Here is a 16,772-nt window from a genome sequence, read left to right as displayed (position 1 = left end):
CTTGTCACCTGTTCATCTTCTATGATTTCCCCACCTTACCATTACACACAGAGTAACTTTCCACCCGCCCACTTCGCCAAGCATCAGCGTTTGCTAAATCATCTTCCTCAGAATACCCAGGCGTCCAGTCCAGTTCACCCTTCTAACATCCCACCTCCTCCATCAGTTGTGCCTGAGTGTTATATATTCTCACTTCCAACTGAGCCTCATTGGCTCGCGTCTCTGTTCCTTCTTTCGGGAAAGTAAAAAGGAGGGTAGGTTTTTCAGCCCCCCTTCCCCTTGCTCCCGCACCTTTTAGTCACCTTCTACGACACGCAGGGAATACGTGGGAAGTATTCTTTTTCCCCTATCCCCAGGGAGTATATATATATATATATATATATATATATATATATATATATATATATATATATATATATATATATATATATATATTCCAACGTGTAACCTCCTTTTCCTGCTTTCTGATCAAGTCGACCTGTTTTAACTACTGTGAGGCATTATTTAGATGTCATTCTCACTAATGAACCAAAGCTGATTACCCCCCACCAGAGGTGATTAAGAGATTATGCTGAGGACATCACAAATAAGCGTGAGCTCTGGGCTATCTATCGCACACACACAGGAAAAGGTTATTCGGTCGACTAGAGAGAGAGAGAGAGAGAGAGAGAGAGAGAGAGAGAGAGAGAGAGAGAGAGAGAGAGAGAATATGTTAGGGGTCCTCCTCCCCTCGAACCATGAGTATGGCAATATCTGTAGAATTACTGAGTTCGAGTCATTACCCACGCGAAATTAGAAGACTTCTCAAATTACCTGGTGATTAACGCTAATTAAGCCACCTTTAATCGCGTCGATCCAAGGTGCGCGAGGGACATAAGTGTGTTAGTGTGTGTGTGTGTGTGTGTGTGTGTGTGTGTGTAGAGGGATGGAGCGAGTTGGCTGACTGTCATGTTTACCAGTTATTCTGTTCTGTTTACGTTACCTTGACAGCAATAGACGGACATGGTGAGCCTCTTGCAAAGTGAACATATAACATGGTGAACTTCTGTTATGGTGTCCCTCTGTCATGGTGAACACCCTTGTCATGATGAACCCTTGCTATGGTGAACACCCTTGTTATGATGAACCCCTGGTATGGTGAACACCCTTGTCATGATGAACCCTTGCTATGGTGAACACCCTTGTTATGATGAACCCCTGGTATGGTGAACACCCTTGTCATGATGAACCCCTGGTATGGTGAACACCCTTGTTATGATGAACCCCTGGTATGGTGAACACCCTTGTTATGATGAACCCTTGCTATGGTGAACACCCTTGTTATGATGAACCCCTGGTATGGTGAACACCCTTGTTATGATGAACCCCTGGTATGGTGAACACCCTTGTCATGATGAACCCCTGGTATGGTGAACACCCTTGTTATGATGAACCCCTGGTATGGTGAACACTCTTATTGTGATGAACCCCTGGTATGGTGAACACCCTTGTTATGATGAACCCCTGGTATGGTGAACACCCTTGTTATGATGAACCCCTGGTATGGTGAACACACTTGTTATGATGAACCCCTGGTATGGTGAACACCCTTGTTATGATGAACCCCTGGTATGGTGAACACACTTGTTATGATGAACCCCTGGTATGGTGAACACCCTTGTCATGATGAACCCCTGGTATGGTGAAGATGATGGCTGTTTCTCGGGCTCAGTGTAGATGTAAAAGATGTATATTGTGATAAGGCTTACGGGTTTTCTTGAATACTAATATATACTTTATATATATATATATATATATATATATATATATATATATATATATATATATATATATATATACAATAATGTGGGTGATACCAGACTCCGCCTGTACGAAGTTACACCGCTAGTGAAAAGTCACATTTTGCGAAGCTCTGTCACTGCGGGTATACAATATCGTCGAAGAACTTCTCACCCCAAAAGGAGTCTACGTTTCCGTGTCGCTGGAAGTAGCGTCGCCTCGGGCTGCAGGGGCTTTTAGAAGGGGTCCTGGGTAATACCATGGACTCTTTCATCGTAATAGGTCCTCGGGTCTTGTATGTACAATAAGTACATATGAATGCAGTGATGTTCGTTGGTGTGTGTGTGTGTGTGTGTGTGTGTGTGTGTGTGTGTGTGTGTGGGAGGAATGCTTGGGGCATCTGAGCAGTCAAAGAGATCTTGTGTCTTCACTGTGGCATGTTGCCTCGCGGGCATATGATGGGTCTTGCGTTTGGTTTGATGCGTCGTTCGTAAAGTTGTAAGGATGGACGAAACCCGGACCAGAGATTAGGAAAGTTTAGCGCTCTCTCTCTCTCTCTCTCATAAAGGTATATGCCCGTCTATTTAACTAATCTTCCCCTTGAATATTGCAGACAGATCCCCGGCCACTGTGTAATGTTCCATTCCCAGTCGTTGGAAATTGTGGTTCTAAACTAGAATAAAACAATATTTTTTTTTGATACTACGACTGTATAATCTAGAATATATTATATTTCAGTTATGCGTGTAGATAATTACGGGAGATGAATACAATAACATTATCAGGCAGTTTATTTCTAAGATACTGGGAAACTAATATCAGCAATGCAGATATTCAGAAATAGATCATTTACATGTTCTTCTTCTACGCCGATAGACAATGGAAAGTGTAATATGATCCTGATGCAGTTTTGGGTCGCCAGAAGCTGTTGTATATGGCCATTATCATGTGGCGGTACGTGACTGGAAACTTTGTAATGTGATCAGGATGTTAATGTAAGGGCTTTGAAACCCCGCTATTGTTATTGTGCTCTATCAACAGTGTGTATTAATTTGATATGGTAATTGTGCCCCCCCTACACCCCCACACATCCACCCCCTTATTTTTTTTTTTTTTTTTGGTGGTAAATTGACCACGAACTGATGATTAATGAACGTTTGATCACAATTCGATAAAATGCTACCAACTTTAACTTGCACGGGAGTCCATTCGACCTGCGTACATAGCATCTGCCGAAACTGTCCGAGTAGGGTTCATTCAGTGTTTGTTTGAAGCAGTTTTTATACAGTGATACAAATTACATCTTATGTAATATCAACCCACTGGCGTGTGAGTAAGACCCTTCGTGACCCCCTGTACATTCCTTTTGCGCTCCCGCGCACAGGATGAGCATGGTGTACACAGTCAACTTGCCGGGGACACTGGCTCAAATCAAATCCATCCATCAATACATCTCCTTTCCTCACCCATGTACATCTCTGACTTATTCATTCTTGTTAGTGACGCTTATGTGTTGTATACAGAACGTACATCACTGTCATCTGATATTTAGGTACGAGTATGTCTGTATTCTTGTATGCACGTATATGTGTATGTATTTGTATGTCTTAACACGAGTATGTCTGTATTCTTGTATGCACGTATATGTGTATGTATTTGTATGTCTTTTCTAAGGAGAAATACACGTAAAGGAGTTTCACACAGCTGAGTAGGTTCTATAGGAGTGTTACTTAAGTGTGTAAGGAAATTCCAAATAGTGCAGGGCAGTGTTATGTGTGATGCTGTGAAGTGTATAGTGATGGACCTGGTTGGTAAGTACCAGTAAGAGGGGAAATAGAGGAGAAAGGCTCGTGGTCCAGGCAGAAGACGCGAGTCACTGGTAGATATGTCCGTAGATCAAAGAATTTACAGACGTTACGTTGAGATAGTAGCGAGCGTACGGTAGTCACAAAGCAATGGAAAGGTATGGAAGTAGGACGTACAGTAGGATATGTAATATGTTTAATTCAGAACTGTTAAAAGAAACTGAACAAGGCAAAAAAAAAAAGAAGAAAAAAACTCAAGTGTTGTATTTATTTATTAAAAGAGATTAGAGTAAGCTGTAAAGGTTTCACTAATTCGACCAAAGCACCAGGAGGGAAGGTCTGTTGACACACAACGTACCTCCTCAGCTCCCATTTATGTAAGCCTCTTGAATCCTGGATGATCATTCATACGGCAGTAAGACAAGCTCCACCAGTGATACCCTTTCCCTAAGTTGTATTTCTTGATATGGTAAAGATAATAGATAATGTGACGTTGGGATTTGATATCCAAGATATCATCTTCCGTTTTCCATCCCTCTCTCCTTTCTCTCATTTCTAGCTTCCTCTTTAGCGGGTTTATATCTTCAGCTGGTGATGGACCAACCTCTCCCACTTTGTCAATGGAAGAGCTCCTCAGGATTCTGTAGCGTCTTGAATGCCCTTCCCTCTTTATATCAGAAAATGACTGACCTTACCTCTTATTTCGAGCAGCTCCTTTTCTTCTTAATGCACGTCTCGTCTCGTCACTAACACCTCCATAAAGTTTGAATTGAACAGGATTTCCCAGTGGGTTAGACGTAACTTAATTACATGTCATGCCCCTAGAACCCGATATCATCATGGTAAACTTTGTAGAATTGCTGACAGCCTTTCCATCTCCCTTGATTACTCAGTAATTCCGCAACTCAACGCAAATAAAATACTTGGTGTCGCCGTAATGCCTTATCTATCATTCAAACTCCACATTGCACAGGCGGTCTGAAGTCACCCTTCCAAGTAACTGGGAGTCTTGCTTAAATGCCGAAAGTTCCCGTCTCCCCAACATTTGCATCGATTATACAAAGGATTGAATCGTATAACCTTGCGATGTCTGTCTCTTTCCTTGCACCACTCAACTTTGGAACTTCTTACCCTTTCTTGTCTTAAGTCACACCTAAGACCATTATGAAAAGCTGGTTTTCCATTTCCCTCAAACACTCTTAAAACCCCACCTCTCTATTATGAAAAGTTTTTATCGAGGATGTAAGGCATGTGTACGTGTAGGAAGAGAGGAAAGTGATTGGTTCTCAGTGAATGTAGGTTTGCGGCAGGGGTGTGTGATGTCTCCATGGTTGTTTAATTTGTTTATGGATGGGGTTGTTAGGGAGGTAAATGCAAGAGTTTTGGAAAGAGGGGCAAGTATGAAGTCTGTTGGGGATGAGAGAGCTTGGGAAGTGAGTCAGTTGTTGTTCGCTGATGATACAGCGCTGGTGGCTGATTCATGTGAGAAACTGCAGAAGCTGGTGACTGAGTTTGGAAAAGTGTGTGGAAGAAGAAAGTTAAGAGTAAATGTGAATAAGAGCAAGGTTATTAGGTACAGTAGGGTTGAGGGTCAAGTCAATTGGGAGGTGAGTTTGAATGGAGAAAAACTGGAGGAAGTGAAGTGTTTTAGATATCTGGGAGTGGATCTGGCAGCGGATGGAACCATGGAAGCGGAAGTGGATCATAGGGTGGGGGAAGGGGCGAAAATCCTGGGGGCCTAGAAGAATGTGTGGAAGTCGAGAACATTATCTCGGAAAGCAAAAATGGGTATGTTTGAAGGAATAGTGGTTCCAACAATGTTGTATGGTTGCGAGGCGTGGGCTATGGATAGAGTTGTGCGCAGGAGGATGGATGTGCTGGAAATGAGATGTTTGAGGTCAATGTGTGGTGTGAGGTGGTTTGATCGAGTGAGTAACGTAAGGGTAAGAGAGATGTGTGGAAATAAAAAGAGCGTGGTTGAGAGAGCAGAAGAGGGTGTTTTGAAGTGGTTTGGGCACATGGAGAGGATGAGTGAGGAAAGATTGACCAAGAGGATATATGTGTCGGAGGTGGAGGGAACAAGGAGAAGAGGGAGACCAAATTGGAGGTGGAAAGATGGAGTGAAAAAGATTTTGTGTGATCGGGGCCTGAACATGCAGGAGGGTGAAAGGAGGGCAAGAAATAGAGTGAATTGGAGCGATGTGGTATACCGGGGTTGACGTGCTGTCAGTGGATTGAAGCAGGGCATGTGAAGCGTCTGGGGTAAACCATGGAAAGCTGTGTAGGTATGTATATTTGCGTGTGTGGACGTATGTATATACATGTGTATGGGGGGGGGGGGTTGGGCCATTTCTTTCGTCTGTTTCCTTGCGCTACCTCGCAAACGCGGGAGACAGCGACAAAGTATAATAAAAAAAAAAAAAATAATATATATATATATATATATATATATATATATATATATATATATATATATCCCTGGGATAGGGGAAAAAGAATACTTCCCACGTATTCCCTGCGTGTCGTAGAAGGCGACTAAAAGGGAAGGGAGCGGGGGGCTGGAAATCCTCCCCTCTCGGTTTTTTTTAAGTTTCCAAAAGAAGGAACACAGAAGTGGGCCAGGTGAGGATATTCCCTCAAAGGTCCAGTCCTCTGTTCTTAACGCTACCTCGCTAATATGGGAAATGGCTAATAGTATGAAAGAAAAGAAAGATATATTCCATCCTCAGAGAATGACGTTTCTTAATAAAACCCGTGTCACCGTACTGTTGTTGAGCAAAATCAAACGCAGAGTAGTAATATAGTATAGATGCTCCATTTTCTTTCTTTCCTGTGAAATTCCATGCTTGCTTTACTTCAGCAACGGATGGTTTTTCGCCCTTTCTCTCTCTCTCCTACTGGCTGTTGTTGACAGAGGGAGTGGAAGGTGGGAGAGAAAGGGAGAGAGAGAGAGCACTCAAACTGGTTTTTTTTTTTGACCCCTTCTGTTCTCGTGTTGATAAAGACGCTTACGTATAGGCCAGTAGGCCTTCTGTCGCCTGTATTACTATGTATTCTTATGGATGTCTGAGGCTGTTAGGAGATTGGTAGAAAAATGAACCACAAGATCGAAATTTACCTAAATGGTGTGTGTGTGTGTGTGTGTGTGTTTGTGTGTGTGTGTGTGTGTGTCTGTGTCTGTGTGTGTGTGTGTGTGTGTTTGTTTTGCTATTTATTTTCTTTCTGCTTACTACAAACAATTTTTTGCCCTTGATACTGTTACACAGTGGAAGGAGTTGGTCCCCAGGTTCACTGGTCAGAAATTTCTTTTTTCTTTTTTTGTATCGAGTAACTGAAAGGCTTAGAGATGGTTATTACTGGTAATGATATTTTCTTTCTGCTTAGACATATACTGTAATACTATATTCCTAACGTGAGAGTAGTGAAGCAATCTAGAATTCATAAAAATGTATAGCTATGAATAATCTTACTTTTACTCCGGGGTCCAAAAAAGAAACAAAAAAACAGTTATAAAAGTGCATTATTTTAGTAACTTTACATAACTTACTTAACATGGACGCCCACTTACCTTCGGTGCGAAGTCTAGCCCGTTTTCTTCCGGGATCCAAAAACCGTACATTCTTAAGGGGAATGATTTATGAGGGAGCCAGACAGAACAACGTATGTCGCATGGCTTCCGCTTTAACACAGACACACACACACACACACACACACACACACACACACACACCAAGGAACAAGGCGATAGCAAGAACTGTAAATCAAAATACTTTGAAGACTGTTAGAATGTCGACGTCACATTATTGTCGGCTCGAGTTGATGCTCTTCCTCCAGCACACATGTGGAGTCTGTGGTCAATGTTTTGTGAATGTAGACGTTATATTATTTGACGTAAGTGATATCTTCGCTTTCCTGGACGTAATTAGCTTATATATATATATATATATTTCTTTCTTTCGTACTATTCGCCATTTCCCGCGATAGCGAGGTAGCATTAAGAACAGAGGACTGGGCCTTTGAGGGAATATCCTCACCTGGCCCCCTTCTCTGTTCCTTCTTTTGGAAAATTGAAAAAAACGAGAGGGGAGGATTTCCAGCCGAAACCACAGCTCCCTTTCCATATCCAGGCCCCACAAAACTTTCCATGGTTTACCCCAAACGCTTCACATGCCCTGATTCAATCCATTGACAGCACGTCGACCCCGATGTACCTCATCGTTCCAATTCGCTCTCTTCCTTGCACGCCTTTCACCCTCCTGCATGTTCAGACCCCGATCACTCAGAATCTTTTTCACTTCATCATTCCACCTCCAATTTCGTCTCCCACTTCTCCTCTTTCCCTCCACCTCTGACACATATATCCTCTTGGTCAATCTTTCCTCTCATTCTCTCCATGTGACCAAACCATTTCAAAACACTCTCTTCTGCTCTCTCAACCACACTTTTTATTGCCACACAGTTCTCTTACCCTTTCATTACTTACTCGATCAAACCACCTCACACCACATATTGTCCTCGAACATCTCATTTCCAGCACATTTACCCTCCTCCGCACATCTCTATCTATAGCCCACGCCTGGCAACCATATAACATTGTTGGAACCACTATTCCTTCAGGCATACCCATTTTTGCTTTCCAAGATAATGTTCTCGACTTCACACATTTTTAAACGCTCCCATAGCTTTCACCCCCTCCCCCACCCTATGATTCACTTCCGCTTCCATGGTTCCATCCGCTGCCAAATCCACTCCCAGATATCTAAAACACTTTACTTCCTCCAGTATTTCTCCATTCAAACTTACCTCCCAACTGACTTGTCCCTCAACCCTACTGTACCTAATAACCTTGCTCTTATTCACTTTTACTCTCAGCTTTCTTCTTTCACACACTTTAACAAACTCACCAGCTTCTGCAGTTTCTCACCCGTATCAGCCACCAGCGCTGTATCATCAGCGAACAACTGACTCACTTCTCAAGCTCTCTCATCCACAACAGACTGCATACTTGCCCCTCTTTCCAGAACTCTTGCATTCACCTCCCTAACAACCCCATCCATAAACAAATTAAAGAACCATGGAGACACACGCACCCCTGCTGCAAATCGACATTCACTGAGAACCAATCACTTTCCTCTCTTCCTACACGTACACATGCCTTACATCCTCGATAAAAACTTTTCACTGCATCTGACAATTTGCCTCCCACATCATATATTCTTAATACCTTCCACAGAGCATCTCTATCAACTCTATCTTATCCCTTCTCCAGATCCATAAATGCTCCATACAAATCCATTTGCTTTTCGAAGTATTTCTCACATACTTTCTTCAAAGCAAACGCCTGATCCACACATCCTCTATCACTTTTGAAACCACACTGCTCTTCCCCAATCTGATGCTCTGTACATGCCTTCACCCTCTCAATCAATACCCTCCCATATAATTTACCAGGAATACTCAAGAAACTTATACCTCTGTAATTTGAGCACTCACCTTTATCCCCTTTGCCTTTGTACAACGGCACTATGCAAGCATTCCGCCAATCCTCAGGCACCTCACCATGAGTCATACATACATTAAATAACCTTACCAACCAGTCAACAATACGGTCACCCCCTTTTTTAGTAAATTCCGCTGCAGTACTATCCAAACCCGCTGCCTTGCCGGCTTTCATCTTCCGCAAAGCTTTTACTACCTCTTCTCTGTTTACCAAATCATTCTTCCTCACCTTCTCACTTTGCACACCACCTCGACCAAAACACCCTATATCTGCCACTCTGTCATGAAACACATTCAACAAACCCTCCAAATACTCACTCCATCTCCTCACATCACCACTACTTATCACCTCTCCATTAGCCCCCTTCACTGAAGTTCCTATTTGTTCCCTTGTCCTACGCACTTTATATACCTCCTTCCATATATTAATTATGCTTGATACCCGTTTCCTGCGTCAGCGAGGTAGTGTCAGGAAACAGACTAAGAAAGACCCATCCACTCATATACACACATGTATACATACACGCACATATACGTACATATTCATATAAATACGTATCAGCATACACAAATACATTCACATACAAACACATACGCTAATATTTTGTACCTAGCATGAGAGCAGTAACCATTCTAGAATTAATAAAAACGTTTGTGGATAATTTCACTTTCCCCTCGGGATCCAAAAAACAAAGAAAATGTCATAAAAGAATTGCATTATTGTAGTAACTTACATCAGCAATAAATTCCGGAGTGCATATATGCAATGCCCAGAGGAACATGGACTGGGATGATGATTGTTTAACTCTGTCATGTTGAGCTGGGTAATAAGTTTGACGTACAGAAAACCCACCAATGTTTGTTCTTATGTTCATTATTACTCAGCTCAACGTGACAGAGTTGAACTACCATCATTCCAGTCCATGTTCCTCAGGGTATTACGTACATGCAGTCAGGAAGTGATTGATGATGAGTTTGAGAAGATATATTCGATTGGATCCAAGTTAAAATTTGTTCCCATTTTCGTACCTAATTGTGAACGTCCTTCGCTATTCATACGGCTACACAGTTACATCGCGGTACCCCACCACAGTACCCCAATACTGTACCCGACCACAGCACCCCAGCACAGCACTCAAACACAGTTCCCCAACACACTACCCCACCACAGCACCCCAGCTCAGTACTCCAACACAGTACCCCAGCACAGCACCCCAGCACAAGTTCCCCAACACAGTAACCCAGCACAGCACCCCAGCACAGTACTCCAACACAGTACCCCAGCACAGTACCCCACCACAGCACCCCAGCACAGTACTCCAACACAGTACCCCAACGCTGTATCTTAGCACTGTACCCAAGCGCAGTACCCCAGTACTGTACCCCAGCACAGTACCCTACAAACAATAAACGTACAGCATTACATCACAAAAATTAGAACCTTTTTCACGAAACAGAATAATCGCATCACCCAAATGATGGATCCTCCTTCACACATTATACTCCTGACATACACGAAACCAATCTGCCTCTTCACCTCACCCATGAATGAGCAGCTGCTCCCACTCACTGGGCATCACATACACCACACACATGACGGTCCCACCACCACCATCATCACCACACGGCAAGCATAACCTTACGCTCTCGCCACCGGTTGCAGTGTCGGGCAGGATAAAGACTCCCTCATTATCCCCTACAGACAGTCCACCTACCCACATGTAAAACAATGCCTCACCCAACTGGTCATAATCCCTTGTCAAAATCAAGCTTGGGGAACAGGAGAACAAGGACCATCTCTCTAGCAACCATAAACATTTGACACCTGCGTAACGAAACAGGATTTGTTGCCGTTACAATCCCTTCCCAACATGATTGGCCATTCTGGCAGCTGCATCGGCCCTCGGCCATCCGAGCCACATCCGTGATGGCTTGCGTGGTCACCCACAAGCCTTCACGCATAGATAAAAAGCTCACCCCTGCCTCACACTTCACCATCCCCCTCTAGCGAGCATTACCTCAACAAAACACATTCACACCGACTTAATCTGCCGAGCATTAGATTTCCGCCATCCCAACATAATCTCGAACTTCATTCCAGCAAACATACACCCATTTGAATCTGCACTCTCCAGACAAATAGGAGTCACACTTCCGCGTCAGCTCCCTGGAAGCCTACGGTCTCTTCGACATCACAGAACATCGATTGCACATATCACAGTACCCTCGCGTGCCCAAAATGCAGCTTTCACATTTGAAGGCACCGAGCACTTACTCCTCAACTGACTTACACTTACTCCTACCCAGACAAACACACATCACTACATACTTCCTGATCTACGATCTTGTGCGCTGGACTTAACCGACTTCCGGAGTTTTGCGGGAACCCTATGAAATGGTCCTGAGGTAGTGTATATATATATATATATATATATATATATATATATATATATATATATTTTTTTTTTTTTTTTTTTTTTTTTTTCCGGAGAAGGAACAGAGAAGGGGGCCAGGTGAGGATATTCCCTCAAAGGACCAGTCCTCTGCTCTTAACGCTACCTCGCTATCGCGGGAAATGGCGGATAGTATGAAAGAAAAGAAAGATATATATATATATATATATATATATATATATATATATATATATATATATATATATATATATATATATATGTATATATATATATATATATATATATATATATATATATATATATATATATATATTGAATCTCGTAACCTCATGGCTCCTTTCATGGAATTGGTTCAGGGAGTATGCAGATGACTCACAATCCCATAGTAACACATTGACGTTGCTCAAGCAGCAGCATACATACAGCACTGCATCACACTATTAGAACAGTAGCTTCCCTCAGAACAGGTCATGTATATCCCTAAAAAAAATCCAGCGTCACTCTTTCGCTCTCGTAACCTCAGACAGTTTTCCCATAGCCCAGAATGGTAAATCACTTTCAGACATACTCCAGCCATACTAGGTATAACCCACACACACACACACACACACACACACACACACACACACACACGTTACACTCACTTCCCACACCACAAACATCAACACTACGGCCATGAATAAACTTACCACCCTCAGGACACTTAACGGTACCAGATTACGAGAAGCACATGAATCATCGAGTATCTTCCAGTCAGTTCATCTACTAATCTACTTTTTTCACCTTCCCGTCCCGGTCATCCACCCATGTCGAAAGCAGAAATAAGTGAACAACAAAAAACACAAAACAGTACACTCGAAACAATCATTGCCCGACTAACTTAAACAAAAATACAGCATCTTTACCATGAAACAAAACATGCTTCCAGTATGATCTCGCTTAGATACGCTAATTGCTCATTTCTTTGCATCAGCTGAGATCCCTTCCCATCCAAATTATTTCGCGACCAACAGATAGTCTACAAGCACGAATAAAAAGCGTACCATTCCTCACACCTCAGCATCCATTGCTTACAGATCCCCTTCTCCTGCAAGCAACACAGTGTTGACAAAACATATGCACGCCGGAATGACTCGGCAAGCATTAAACAGTTTAGCACTCACTCCAGTTATAAACTCCATTCCACTAAACATACTCCTGTCTGAACCTTCACCCCCTAGTCATGTATTAGTTATGCTTTCTCTTCAAGCGTTCTGGACACCATTCATCTCTCCAATAGCATGAGCACCACATCACAAGATTCCTAATGCCCAAGATAGACCTGCCATAATGCAGACATTACTTAGCCCTTAAATGCCTTATGCTCAACCCGCTAAGAAATACACACACACACATCAAACTTCTTAACCCGTTGGCGCGCGTGTATAAGTGGCTGACTTCCTGATTGCTGCGGGAGTCCCATGTAAGAATATATATATATATATATATATATATATATATATATATATATATATATATATATATATGTGTGTGTGTGTGTGTGTGTGTGTGTGTGTGTGTTTATTTGTTTATTTATTCCTCAGGACCAATTTCTTCCAAAGTGTCTTGGTGTTACCCAGGATCTCTTCCTAATGGCTCCCACATCCCAAGCCTGCGCTACTTCCAGTAGCAGGGAAATGTTAACTCTTTTGGAGTGAGAGGTTCTTTGACGAGACTGTCCTATCAGTGATACAGCCTAACCAAAGGTAGTGTGTGTGTGTGTGTGTGTGTGTGTGTGTGTGTGTGTGTGTGTGTCTAATATCGCTCCACAAACTCCTCCCTCTGCATTTGTCTGTATTCTTATCCACATGGCTTTGTCCACATCTGTTCCGGTATTCCATATTTTCTTTTCGCACATTTTTCACTTTCTTTTCTTTTTCTTTTTATCTGTTTTTTCCCCTTTTCTATTTTGTCGTTTTATTTTCAGCACATTTTCTTTTCCGTTTTCTTTGTTCACTTTCTAATTCACCTCTCTTTTGTTGTTGTAAAAGTTTTTATTACTTTCAGGTCTCTCGCATTTTCCATTATCCTCTTTCTCATCTATGTGGGTAGAGGAGCCGATCGGGAAGGTGAGACTAGGAAGGAAATAAGTCGGGGGGAGGGAAAAAGGAAGGGATGCGGAGTCAGCCGGAAGGGGAGATGGAAAAGGAAGGGACAGATGAAAGACACAGCCACCATATGGCTCAAATGTTTGTTTTCAGTGTTATATTTCTCTTGTCTATTATACCTTTTTCTAAACCCCCCGTGTCTCCGTTCGCTGCCTTGGTGTGAGGAGAGGGGGAGTAAGTAAGAGCAGTAGGGAATGGGTTATGGGGAGCGGAGGAGGAGGGAGTATTATGGGTTTAGGTCTGGGGGAAACATGGGTGCGTATGAGGTTGATTTGGAGATGATTGTTGTAGATTAGTTTGGGATGGGGGAAGAGAGATGCAAAGCTGATGTAAAGCTTTCCGTTTGAGCTGGGGAAAGATGTTTGTGGAGGGGTAAGGGTGTTGGAAAAGTTATTTTCTTTTTTCTTATTTTTTCAGAAGAGTGTGGGTTGGGAGAAGAGATTTGGAGAATAAGATTTGTCGGGGAAGAGAGTTGGAGAACAGAACAAGGCGGGGAAGAGATTTGGAGAACAGCTTAGGTTGGGAAAGAGGTATGGAGAACGTACGGGTTGAGGAAAAGAGTTAGAGAATAGTACGGGTTAAAGAAGAGAGTTGGAGAACAGTTAGGGTTGGGGAAGAGAGTTGGAGAGTAGCACAAGGTGGGGAAGAGAGTTGGAGAACAGTACGGGTTGGTGAGGAGAGGTGGAGATCAGCACGAGTTGGGGAACAGCACGGGTTGGGGAACAGTTCGGGTTAAGGACTAGGTATGTAGATGACCACAAGGCAAAAAGCTGGAGAAAAGTTCTTGAAGATACGGTTGGGGAAGAAGCGATGTACGAGACTGCTGTTGGAGAGAGTGGGACCGTGAGGGTAGGCTTGGGCTGAGGAGGACCAGGGTCAGGAGACTGTGCAGCGAGATGTGAAGACAAAGAAGTGGAGGACAGTAGCAGTGGTGGAGGAAGAGGGGAGGATTGTGAGGCGTACCACACACTAGCCTGGCGTAAACCATAGCAGCCTGGCGTACCATGTAGCAGCCTGACATACCCTGCAGCAGCCTGGTGTACCCTGCAGCAGCCTGGTGTACCCTGCAGCAGCCTGGTGTACCCTGCAGCAGCCTGGTGTACCCTACAGCAGCCTGACGTACCCTGCAGCAGCCTGGTGTACCCTGCAGCAGTTTGAGGATGAATTATTTTACGAGCGTATCCTGCCGGACCGTCTCATCTTCCTGTTGGAGGAGTGCCTGTGTTTTCCTGCGTTTTCTGCCACCTGGGTGATGGCGGGAAGGGAGGGAGGGAGTTGTTCTTCTGGCGCTGGGGTTGTCTGGGAGAAGGCGGGGTGAGCGCAGATATGCCAGCGAATGTGGTCTATGTGGTTCTCTAGCTGGGAGTTGACGTTTAAGGAACGGTGGAACGCGACGTGAACGCGGAATATTAGGAGGAGGAGTGAGAGAGGGAGTGGATGGAGAGGACATGTGACGGGGAGGTCGTGAGAGGACGAGCGAGAGAGAGCGACTACTGGATGTTGGAATGAGGCAGGAAGGGACTTCGTTGTGGCGGCTGTGGGTAAGCCCCGCTAGCAGGAGGGCAACATGACAAGTCGCGATGAATTGTCGGAGGATGATTTGTTGATTTATTTTCTTTTTTTCCTTGAATCATATTTGCAGTATTATTCTCTCTCTCTCTCTCTCTCTCTCTCTCTCTCTCTCTCTCTCTCTCTCTCTCTCTCTCTCTCTCTCTCTCTCTCTCTCTCTCTCTCTCTCTCTCTCTCTCTCACACACACACACACACACACACACACACACTCTTCCTCTTTCTCCCTATATACATACTAGGCTAAGGTGTGTGTGTGTGTGTGTGTGTGTGTGTGTGTCTGTGTGTGTATGTGGTGTGTGTGTGTCTGTGTGTGTGTGTGTGTGCGTGTGCGTGCGTGTGCGTGCTTGTGTGTTTGTGTGTGTGTGTGTGTGTGTTCATACATACCTCGTGTAAAGCTCTGTCTCTCCTTAACACACAAATAGTCATCACAATCCCGCAGCCTGGGCCCACCCAGCCCTGGTTGTGGGGGTGTGTGTGGGTGGGTGAAGACCAACGAGGACTTCACTAGGTATTCAGCCTTCGAGCCGCAGCCTGAAATGGCCTGGTCGCTCAGAGGAGCAACATGGCAGTCTGCTACCAGACCCGACTTGGGAAAGAAGAGCCGAGTCTTCAACATTGACGTCGTCTCATATTTGATTATTAAACTACACAGCCCCATTATCCAAGTAACCACCACTTTACCTCATGAGGTTTGAGTACAGTCGGTGGTGTGAGATTACGAAACAGGAACATTTCCCGCCTCCCTGGTACATTAACTCCCACTGACACCACTGTACCTGACTAACCCACTGAGAAATGGTTTACCATCAGCCCTCACTCTCACCACTGCCAGAACGTGTTTTTCTGAACGCTTATGAAAAACCTTGACTGAAAGGAATTGAACGTATAGTATCTGTCGATCTATCCATACATCTGTCTCGCTATCTATCTATCTGTCTGTCTATCATGAAGTTGAGAGTAATCACATAGTTTTCATATGATAGATTAACATCAATTAAAGTCAAGCTCTGATGTGAGATCATAACATCCGCATGATATACTGGCCCACTTCAGTTTGTGCGAATCCAATAGATAGATTTTTGAGCTGAGAATGTGTCCGCAGATCTCTCTGTCTCGTGCATGAATAGCTGTGTCGACGCGCGAGAGACTGGGTGTGTAAAAACAGCATTACTCAAAGGTTTGGTAGGATATAATGGGCAGGTGTGTGTGTGTGTGTGTGTGTGTGTGTGTGTGTGTGTGTGTGTGTGTACTCAAGTGATGGCTTTGCTGTGGTGAGCTATCGATTCTTACTGAGGCACTGGTGGGTATAATGTGTGTGAGGGAGGCAGGCAGGAGTGAGTAGCGACAGATAAGACATGACAGGCTGGGAACGGACTCGAAAGCTGTTAACGATTTAAGCAAAGGAAAATCTTCCTCCACACGACACCAGGGTGTTCTTTAGGGCAACACTGTCAGCAGACTGCACCTAAAACTGTGTATTATTTATACGTTTTGCATGGAAGAGGGAGGGGGAGACGCCTGAATGCAGCGTTTAAAAGCACAGAGGAAAACGCGAGG

Source organism: Panulirus ornatus, chromosome 1 (genome assembly GCF_036320965.1).
Source record: "Panulirus ornatus isolate Po-2019 chromosome 1, ASM3632096v1, whole genome shotgun sequence".
Lineage (NCBI taxonomy): Eukaryota > Metazoa > Arthropoda > Malacostraca > Decapoda > Palinuridae > Panulirus > Panulirus ornatus.
This window is presented reverse-complemented; position numbering follows the sequence as displayed.